The sequence below is a fragment of the Rhinopithecus roxellana genome, chromosome 7 (assembly GCF_007565055.1).
Source record: "Rhinopithecus roxellana isolate Shanxi Qingling chromosome 7, ASM756505v1, whole genome shotgun sequence".
NCBI lineage: Eukaryota > Metazoa > Chordata > Mammalia > Primates > Cercopithecidae > Rhinopithecus > Rhinopithecus roxellana.
Window position 1 is genome coordinate 21,876,249 of NC_044555.1, and position 11,314 is coordinate 21,887,562.

The window sequence follows — 11,314 nt, forward strand, 5'->3', positions numbered from 1 at the left end:
AGTGTACATTTATATACAGACTTTATTAGAGATCTAATGCATCACCGAGGCATTGCGTCAACACCAGATTCATATTAAAGTGGATATAAAAAATAAGTTAATGCCAGATTACAACTTCCTAGCAGAGCAACTTGCAATTGCCATAAATATCACAGCAAGTTTACAGCACTCTAGTTAATTAGTATTTAGTCCACAATACAGAAGACCAAAGTTAATACTTTCATTCCGTTTGCAAAGCAAGGTTATATCGCTAATAAATAAGCTTTCTTAGAACTCCAAAGTTGAACAAGGTACAAAAGAATGTCTTCATAATGTTGTAATTCATAGATCTGGGGAACCAGAAGGAAGGGGTATGGGGGCAAGGAGTAGGAGGCCACCATAGGTTGTATTCTGAACAGGAATGAATGCTATGTTTCCAGTCAGAGCTGCTTTAACTTGTCCTCCATGAAGCAGGTGAAGCGCAAGTTGGTTCTCTTCTGATTGCTTGCCATTTTCTCCAGTCTGGCCAGAGAAGCAGTGGGCTCTAACTTCTGGAGCTTCTCCAGATTTCCTGTCAGCCCACTAACAGGCGAGCTGTTTCCAATGTCAAGGCTTCCAGGAATTGGAGGATGCCACCATTCTGAATGACAGAGATCCTGTTGGCCTTCATCGTCAACCCGTTGGAATGCGGTGCTGCATTCTGAAGCTAGAAGGATCCCCACTTCCTGATCTTGCCACCAAATCCTTATGGAGCATTTCTGGGAACTTGATGGGATTGCCTCCTAGAAATGTCATGGGCCCATCCCCAGAGAGCTGCCTACCCTGTCACACAGAGGTGTTATTCCACATGTGAGTGCCCATGTGTACCTTTTGTACCTTTTGTCGTGAAAGCTCTTCCACAAATAGTGCAAGCAAAGGGTTTCTCTCCAGTGTGAGTTCTGCAGGGCACTCAATGCAGAGGAGATTTTGCCACATGTGTTGCAGTAGTGCTACTTAGGAGTTCTCCCGGGCAGAGCCAAGAGCAGAACTGGGGATGTGGCAGAGAAAGACAGAGGCCCAGAAGGGATGTGACTGGTGGGGGTGTCCTTACTGTCCTGAGGAGAAATATGCACAAAGCCATTGATTTCCATTTTGCTGAGAGATGACAACGAATTGGCGGGAATCACCACAGAGTTCTGATTGGGGCCAAGGTTGGAACTGGGCTCAAAGAGCTGTGATGGTAGATCTTGCATCTGATGTGTCAACACATGCTGCTTCAAATGACCCTTTGTGGAAAAGCCACAATTGCAAACTGCAAATAAATGGTCTCTCTTTTGTATGATTTCTATACTGAATGTCCAAGGCACTCTGTCAAGCAAATATTTTGCCACAAATGCTGCAAGTAGTGTTTCTAAATTTACCCTGGTCTCCAAAAGGGAAGAGGATCCCCAAAGAATCTTCCTTGATGATTTTCTCTATGTGACTAGATGTCAGATCCAAAGCCCCGTCATTCACTGGAATGAAAGACAAACCATTGGCAAATTTGCCTGGGATCACTCTCTGTGGTTTCTCCTCTTCGCTGGGTGACTTATGGAACTCCTGGGTGCTGTTGGATGGGAACAGAGCCTGCATGGAAGACGTAGACTCTGAGATGGCTGGGTTGCCAGCACTTTGGCTCTCCACGTCATCACCCACTGAGGCTGAATCGTTGATCAGAACATCATTCTGGATGGACCCATTCTCCACTGACTTCAGGCTGGTCCGCAGCTGCTCCACTAGGCCAGCATTCATCATCTTCATCTGATTTTCCAAAGAAGTGATGCTCAACATTTCTAGGGGCAAAGGTGAAGAAGATAAGCTGTCTTGGGAGTTTTCTGCAGACATGGGCATATCAGGGAAGCTGCCCTCAGGACAGTCTTCCATTTTCTCATTGGAGAGTTTGTCTAGGTCATTAACATTTTTCTCATTGAAGGAGCCTGTGTCAGACTCCATGGACTCGGAGTAACTGTTGGGGACTGGGGTGTTGGAGACCTGGCCTCCCATATGCATTCGAGTGTGCTGCTGCAGGATGACAGCGTTCGTCTGTCAACTTCTGGTAGATGGGGCAGGAATGCTGGGCTCTGAGCAGGGGCACAGTACAATGGACCCTGTAGTGGGTTTTAAGATTCCTTTTTGTGATGAAAACCTGGCCACAGATCTTACACGTAAAAGGCCCCTCCCTAATGTGTGTCCGATAGTGCATTTACAAGGCACTCTGACAGCTGAGAACTGGGTGGCAGACGATGCACTCACTGGGGTCAGTGGCCTTTTGTCAATGTTTTCTACCAGTTGCTGAAGCTTGGATGTCTCTGATGCCTGGGCTGAATCCAAGAGTCCCCCAAAAGGAAACTTGGCCTTGAACTGCTTGTACATGAGTGGCAACAAAGGGTTGGTGAAGGTGGTGGTGCTTCCCCAGGGGCCCCCAGTCTGCTGCTGGGGAGCTCAGGGCACTACTGCTCACCGTCAGGTCACTACTGAGTTGGTGACCACACTGCTCATCCCACAGATGTTTGCCACTGGAGGATGGCAGAGTGGACCCTTCAGCTTCCTCCGGGAGCCCACCTAGGTTTCTTGTGGCCTGCTCGGCGACCCTGGAGTCACTTTTGACTAAACCTGTGGGACTGGTGGCAGAATGACTAATAGGGATGGGGGACTGGCTCTTCTGTCTTGATGAAGAGTATGAGGCTTGGGAGGGTTGGGGGCAATGGAAGGCCGACTGAAGTGGTCAGAGTAACCAGGACTGGTTTGGTGTCTAACCGGCTGGTGGCTGGCTTCTCTGGAGGGATGGACATGCCGTATGGGATGTGGGTACTCGTGGGGATATTGTCCAAATGCTCAGGCACAGGATAAGGGTTTATCTGGGTATGAGTGTATTTCTCTTTGTGGCACTGAAAGTGGACTTTCAGATTCTTCTTGGTGGAGAACCCATTCCCACAGATGTTGTACTTGAACGGCCTCTTTCCAGTTTGGGAATGCAAGTGGATCTATAAGACACTGTCACTCTCAAAGACCTTTGTGCAGAATCTGCACTTGTGTTTGAAGAATGCTTCATTGGAAGTACTTTTCACTTCAAAGGCAGTGACATTTGGTGGCTTGCTTTTTCTTTGCTGGGCCAAGGCAGACAAGGAGTCTAAATCCTCTGTAGTTGTTCTGATGTCGGGCAAAGGGCTGGGGAAAACCGAGTTAGCGGGGACCAACTGATGTAGAAGTGGATTAGATGCAGGACTTAATAAACTGCTTATTGCAAAAGCTGGTGAGGATGATGATGAGACTGCTGGGTTACTGACATGGGAGACCGCAGCACTTGAAGCCACTTTTTCCAAGGACAGGGTGGTAACTGACACCACCAATATGTTCATATTGGGAGAAAGGCCACTGTTGGATGGAATGATGGTGTTGCCAGAAGTACTCTGAAGTAGCTGGATTAGGGGTAACTGTTTCACACCACTAAGGCTGGCAGATTGGCTGGTGAGGCTCTGTGCCATTCCAGCTGCTGCTGCCAGCTGCTGAGATAAATGGGACTTTAGCATGGACAAGGGGTTGGCAGATGTTTGTAAAGTACCTTGAGAAGGATGAGAAGATGCTGGCAAGTCGGCATTCTGAGAAGCCAACAGCAATATTTGGTGACAAATCTATTCGATCAGTTGCAACTAGTGGACCTGCTGCTGCTGCAGACCTAGGAGCTGTTCCATGAGGGCTGGGACAGCCAGCTTGCTCCCGGAAGCCCCGCTGCACCTCGCTTTCTGGGAGAACTGGGACACCACCACCTTGGTGCTCTGGAGGTTCTACACGATGACGTTGCTGTTGATCATGGAGAAGTTGCCCAGTGTTGTCAGGTCCCCGAGTTGAGGTAGAGAGGTTGTGATCGCTGAGGTACCTGTGAGGGGAGCTGCTGCTGCTGCCACTTGGGGCAATACTGCTGTGGCTGCGGCTGGAAGTGCTGCTGCCACTTTTGTTAGCTACCGGGGCCTCCACCTCCATGGACTCTTCCCTGTTGAGTCTGTTGTGTTCTTAAAGGTCGCTGCAGTCCACTTGATCTGTTTTGTTAACTGTTTCATTCATTTGTTCATCAGGATTATTGGGAGGGACTCTGGGGGAGAAGGTTTCGGGTGGGGAGGCTGGATTTTCATTTACAAATAAAACTAATTGAATAGTACAGTCCTTCTTGTGGAGCAGAAGATGTGATAATTCGAAGAACTTGGCACAGCACCAGCCACAGACGTGGGTGTCCTTGCTCTTAGTGGGGAGACTCGATTGACCCTTTTCCGTGTCTCCACAGATTCAAGTGAATCTCATGCCTTGGCCTCCCCAGTAGTTGGGACTACAGGCGCCTACCACCACGCCCTGCTAATTTTTGTATTTTTAGTAGAGAGGAGGCTTCACCACGTTGGCCAGGCTGGTCTTGAACTCCTGACCTCAAGTGATCCACCTGCCTTGGCCTCCCAAAGTTCTGGGTTTATAGGCATGAGCCACTGTGCCTGGCCTTCATAGTACTTTTTATTTAATCTTGTCAGCCTAATTTTTTTCTACAACTTTATTAAGTTATAATTGTTATTCAGTAGACTACACATATTTAAAGTGTAGATAATATGATGATTTTTGGCATATGCATGCACCCATGAAACCATCACAAGAATCAAGATAGTGAACATATGCATCACCTCCAAAAGTCTCCTCATGTCCCTTTGTCATCCCTCTATCCCATCCCTTCCTCCTACCTTCCCATCCCCTTGCAACCACTGACTGCTTTCTGTTTGTATGGCCTAGAATTTTATAAAAATGGAACCATACAGTATATACTCTTTTTCATCTGGCTTCATTCATGTAGTGTAATTATTTTGAGATTCATTCATGATGTTGTTGCCAAACACTAAAGGTTCGGCCTAGGTCCAGTTGCTCATCACACAGAAAGCCAATCACTGAGACAAGTGTTGCCCAGGAAAAAAGGCTTTATTGCAGGTGATGTCAACAAAGAGATGAGAGACAAGTCGGAAATCTGTCCCTTCAACTGACTAAAGTTATGGGTTTATATAGCAGGAAAGGAAAACAGGAATCAGAGAGGGTTAAGGAAGAGGAGTTGGTCAATGGGCAGCAGGATGTGTTGATCTCAAAAGCCCCAGCCCCACTGACACCATCTAGGGGCCTATTGGTCAGTCTCCTGAGAAAGGAACTCAGACAAGACAAACGTAAGTTTCTAAAGCTTCAGTTTTACGGGAAACTTGGGCTGGTTTCAAGGTTTCTTTAATGTGCTAACTTTGTAGCCCCATCTAGTAAGTCTGAAATTTCCAATTTTATACTCTCATTCTTTTGGCTAAAGTCTCTGATAGCTTTTATAATACATGCCCTCTCGAGAAAGGTAAAATGTAGACATGATCAGACATGTACACTTTCAGGTGAAGATCTTGTCAGAATTGTTTTTGTGAGAATAGGTTTTGAAGTCTGGTAGGACTAAGTTAGAAAGAATAATGCCTCTAGCATCTGACAGGTGTCCTTGACAGAAACCAATAAAGCAGCCAAAGGAGGGTCTAACTTCTGAAAACAAATGTTTCAGAACTCCCAATGTTGTAGAGAGCTGGCCCTCTACAGGGCTTTTCTCCATGAACTTCAACTTCCCTGTCACAAAAATCTCTCCATAAACACTCAGCTTCCTTTGGATCTGGGCTGTAAATACTTGCCTGGACTCGAGGATCCCCTAACTTTATAATGTACCTTTTATGTAAATACATGTTGACTTGCTGGTTTGTGTATGCATTGTATGTAAGTTCTCTTTTTAAAGCATATTAAATCTTATAGAATATAAAATATAAATGTTTCTCTACTTTCTAAAATAAGACACTTTATTTAGAATGTTAAGATAGCCCCTGCCTGTTATGTAGAACCATAAGTATCTTGAAAAATTAATTGTTTGTCACATATTTTTAAGAGCTCTGACTGTAATCCTGAAGTAGTTTCTAATGACTGCGAGAGAAGAGGAGCTGATTGCTGCTACAAACACATGGACACCAGGATTCACACGTCCTAGTGGCCACTTTAGCCTTGAGAAGTCAATTATGAAAGATGTGAAACAACTCCAGAGTTCTACAGGTGTATAGGGGATGAGGGTAGGTAGCAAATGCCATAAAAGAGCAACAACCCTGATAAAAATAATAGGAACAGGCTGGGTGCGGTGGCTCCTAGTACTTTGGGAGGTCAAGACAGAAGGATCACTTGAGCCCAGGAGTTTGAGACCAGCCTGGGTAAAGCGAGACTCTTTCTCTACTAAAAATAGAAAAAATGTGTAAGGCATGGCGGCATGTGCCTGTGGTCCCAGCGACTTGGGAGGTTAAGGTGGAAGGATTGATTGAGCCTGGGTGGTCGAGTATGCATCAAACTGTGATCATGCCACTGAACTGCAGCCTGGATGACAGAGAGACCCTGTCTTAAAAATGAATAAATAAAGTAAAAAGAAAAAATTGGGAACAATCTTTATTTTAAAGCATTATACCCTGGAACAGGGTTTCTCAACCTCAACTCTATTGACATTTGGGCCAGATGATCCTTTGTTGTGGGGGCTGCCTGTGTATTGTAGGATGTTTCAGCAGCATCCCTGACCTCTACCTACCATAAGCCAGTAATCCTTTCCCCAGTTGTGACAATCAAAAATGTCTCTAGGCTGGGCGTGGTGGCTCACACCTGCAATCCCAGCACTTTGGGAGGCTGAGGTGGGCGGATCACTTGAGGTCAAGGGGTTTGAGACCAGCCTGACCAACCTGGTGAAACCCTGTCTCTAGTAAAAATACAAAAATTAACCAGATGTGGTGGCATACTCCTGTAATCCCAGCTACTTGGGAGGCTGAGGCAGGAGAATCACTTGAACCTGGGAGGTGGAGGTTACAGTGAGCTGAGATGGTGCCATTGCATTCCAGCCTGGGCAACGAGAGCAAAACTCCACCTCAAAAAAAAAAAAAAAAGTCTCTAGATGGCTGGGCACAGTGGCTCACACCTGTAAACCTAGCACTTTGGATTGCTAGAGCCCAGGGAGGATTGCCTGAACCCAGGACTTCGAGGCCACCCTGGGCAACATAGTGAGACTTCGTCTCTATTAAAAAAAAAAAAAGAAAAAATAGTCTCTAGACGTTGCTGAATTCCCCTGGGGGACAAAATTTCCATTGCCCTCGAGTAAGATATTCTAATATACATTTATTACAAAAAATCTCAGTTTTCTTGAGATATAATTTGCATGCCATACAATTCACCCTTTTAAAGTGTGCAATTCAGTGGTTTCTAATGTATTTACAGGGTTGGGCAACCGTTGCCACAGTCTAATTTTAGGACATTTTTGCCCTCCCTAGAACAAACCCTGTGCCCATTAGCAGTCCCTCCCCATCACCCCAACCCCTGCAACCACTAATTTATTTTCTATCTCTATGGATTTGTCTATTCTGGATATTTCATATAAATGAAATAATACAATACGTTGTCTTTTGCAACTAGCCTCACTCACATAGCATAATGCTTTCAAGGTTCACTCACTTTTAGCATGTATGAGTACTTTATTCCTTTTTATAACTGAATAATATTCCACTGCATGGATAAACCACATTTTGTCTATCCAGTCATCAGTTGGCGAACACGTGGGTTGTATCCATCTTTTGGCTATTACGAGTAATGCTGCTATGAACATTCAAATACAAGTTTTTGTGCAGACATATTTTCATTTCTCTTGAATGAAAGGAATAGCGTTTCTGGGGCATATAAAACACTTTTTAAACAGCAAGTTCTTCTTTTCAAGATACATCTTATAGCAAACCCCCAAATACAAGATACATCACAGTGGAGTGTTTGAAGTGAGGTTAGCTGAGCTCCAGAGCCCTGCCTGGGCTGCCATTTGACAGCCCTGGTGGCCTTGAGATGTCTCCACAAAACACCTTCCAACAAAAAAAAAAATTTTTGAGACAGGATCTGGTTCTGTCACCCAGGCTGGAGTGCGGAGGCATGATCTCGGATCACTGTAACCTCCGCCTCCCAGGTTCAAGTGATCCTCCCACCTCAGCCTCCCGAGTAGCAGGGACTACAGGTGCATGCCACCATTCCCAGCTAATTTTTGTATTTTTTTGTAGAGACGGTTTTGCCACAGTGTCCCGGCTGGTCTCAAACTCCTGGGCTCAACTACTCGGTCTGCCTCAGCCTCCCAAAGTGCTGGGATTACAGGCGTGAGCCACTGCGCCTGGCCAGATCTTCCTTTTTTTTTTTTTTTTGGAGACCAAGTTTCACTCTTGTTGCCTAGGCTGGAGTGCAATGGTGCACTCTCAGTTCACTACAACCTCCGCCTCCCGGGTTCAAGCAATTCTCCTGCCTCAACCTCCCGAGTAGCTGGGATTACAGGAATGCGCCACCACGACTGGCTAATTTTGTATTTTTAGTAGAGACGGGGTTTCTCCATGTTGGTCAGGCTGGTCTCGTACTCCCAACCTCAGGTGATCCACCCGCCTCGGCCTCCAAAATGCTGGGATTATAGGCGTGAGCCACCATGCCTGGTGCGGATCTTACTTTTATCTCCTCACTCCATGATAACTGTGCAGTTTATCATGGGTTCCCCTGCAGTCTCCTTCTTATCTCTTTTTCTCTGGCCTATGCAGCCTGCCCCAGCCAAGCTAAACTTTAGAACTGCATTGCTATGATTTGTTCTCTTCCTTTCTGTCAACATAAATTCAGATTCACTTAGTTTCTTCATTCATTCATCAGACATTTACTATAACCAGGATTTACTATGCTGGGAGCTGCGGGAGTTCCAGATATACAGGGAGGAGTTCCTGTCTTTCATTTAGACATAAGACAGTTACAGAATGCCCATCTTAGAAGATGGTGTGTGCTAACAGCCGTTTGAAGGGTACAAGCACAAAAATAGCTAGAGATGTCTTCATGTGAGATTGGGGATGACTTTGTAAATGGGACAGCACTGAAAAACTGGCAGGAATTCTTTATATAGAGGTGGTATTAGGGCATCTGGTGGAGAGGGTGGCATAAGCAAGGTCACGGAAATAGGAAAACACAGATGATATTCTGGCAATTATGAGTCAAATAATTAAAGCAGGTGAGTAATGAGACAAAGTAGTATAGTTACATAGACCAATGAGAATGGAAGGATTTGAAAGCCTGCCCAAGGGGTTCAAACAAGTGAAGTGTTTGAAGGAATGACTGCTGCAATCCAACCTTGAGTTTCTCTGATATTGTCGTTCCGCACCCTGGCCCACTGTTAGGAGATGCTATGATTCGGTAAAAAGGTTTTAACCAGAGGGAACTCCCTTCATGATTTCTTCTGGTTACTTTACCTCTCAGGGCCAGATTTTCCGTGACAATAAATCAAAGGAGACTGGACAATGATCTTTCCGGCATCTCTATTCCTGAATGAAGCATGGACCAGGAAGCCCTGCTGCTTTTTGAAGAGTTGGGGATGAGTTGGGCTAAGGGTTGTGGGAAGATGACAAGGATCATTTGTGAGATTTCCATGGAGAAATGAGTCATATTTGGAAACATCGGAAAATAAGAAAATCTTTGTCTGTAATCTATCCAGCTTCCTTCTTCCGTATCTCTTTCCTTTTAGGGGCTTCCTCTCCACCTTAAATCTAGAAGGTTGTAAAATGGTTTGGGGATGAAGCACAGATGCTTTGCCTTATGTTTCTATCCCTAGTACATAGCACAGTGCCTGATTCATGGACTGTCAGTAAGACTCTGCTAAATAAATAATTTCTTCCAACCCCCATCAAAACCTACTCTCAGGGAGAAAATATGTAAGCAAATTCATACTAAGTATAAATGGCTGATAACCATTTAAATTGTGATCCATATACTAAGAGGAATTTTTCTTATAAGGAATGGAATAGCCCTTTGCTAAAATCAAAACCCATTTCTAATAGTGGCATACATAGAACCAGGGGAGGCTTCAGGTTGGCAGCAGTGATATTTCCAGCTGGGATCTCAGCCACTATTAGTCCCTCTTATCCTAAAGGGGCTTCTCAATTCCCACCTAGAGGCTAAGCCTTGCCTCATTCTCTGCAATAGATGCTGTCTGTTCTCAGCAGAAATTTCTGGAGCCCTGTTTTAACATTCTGAAGCTCAATGTTGGGCTCTGCTTGCTTCAAAATTGGTTCTGGGCATTATTTATAGCTCATTTCACAGAACTGGGCTTCTGTTTGGTTTCTCCAGCCTGGGTATATGCCATGACAACAGGTCCACTCCGCTGGACACTCTCAGATAAGAGTTCTGTGCTTATCTCTTTCTAGTATATCTTAACACCTTTCTCCCATCTGACTGTGCATGGAGTCAACTTTTACCTTTGATATCTAGTCCAGTACCCATCACTTTTCTCCTTGTTGTAAGATGACCGTGCTGCTGACTCCCAACCTGCTTAGACTTCCAAGAATCAGCAGCCAATGTGTAGCCTGCCACTGATACCCTGTCTCCCTACCCTGAGAACCAGCCAGAATTCCTGGCACTTCAAATTGGAACTTCCCCTGCCCCCTCAGCCAAATTACGTAACTACTGACCTAGACTGCCCTCTGCTATTTGCTTCCAGAGCCCCTGGGCATTACATTTGTCCTCTCGAAAGGGAATGCCTCTGCATTTGAAGTTGAGTCAGCTGTCCTGTGATAAGGGCTTAGTGGGTCTACTTCTAAGCCCTGGCTTTTTCTTAATTGAACTGACCTTGCCATGGCCTGGAAGATAGCAAGCAAGCATTTATCTGGAGCACCTGATATCAGACCCTGGCGCTAATTATCCATCCTGCTAGGTTATAAGGAAAGCTTCACGGCTAACATCTTCTTGTGGGAGTCACCCAGGCAACTGAGGCTGCCTTGTTGCCACAAGATAACCTTCCATATAGATATTTTTCTCCAGTTAGACATCCTTTATTCAGCTTGGGGGTTGCATTTGTCTAAAATTTTCTTCCTTGGCATATCGGATAGTTGACCTAACTACCTACCATGGTCTTCCACCTGCCTTCTTGTATTAAAACCTGTTGCATTTGTCCTAGGCAGAAATGAATTTCATTGATAGAGGGACCATATATCTGCACTGAGTGGATAGATTCCTTTATGGTGTAATTCCAGGGATTCACAGAAAGTATCTACTCCCAAATATGTCTCCCACATGATGATGTGTGTCATCATTATTTCCATCCAATCTCTCCAATGCGTGGGCCTCAATTTCTACTTGTTTTCAAAGACTCAGAGTGACTTGGAGAGAAGGACACAGCAATGAGGAAGAAAATATAGTTAGTAATTATGATTACTTCTTTTGGATCCTTCCTATTATACACCAAGGTATATAATATGAATTT

The 11,314-nt window shown here is 45.0% G+C and overlaps 1 pseudogene; it reads right to left on the reverse strand.

Moving 5' to 3' along the window:
* Positions 1 to 419: 419 nt before the first annotated feature.
* LOC104670289 lies at positions 420 to 4,260 on the reverse strand (annotated as a pseudogene).
* Positions 4,261 to 11,314: the final 7,054 nt, after the last annotated feature.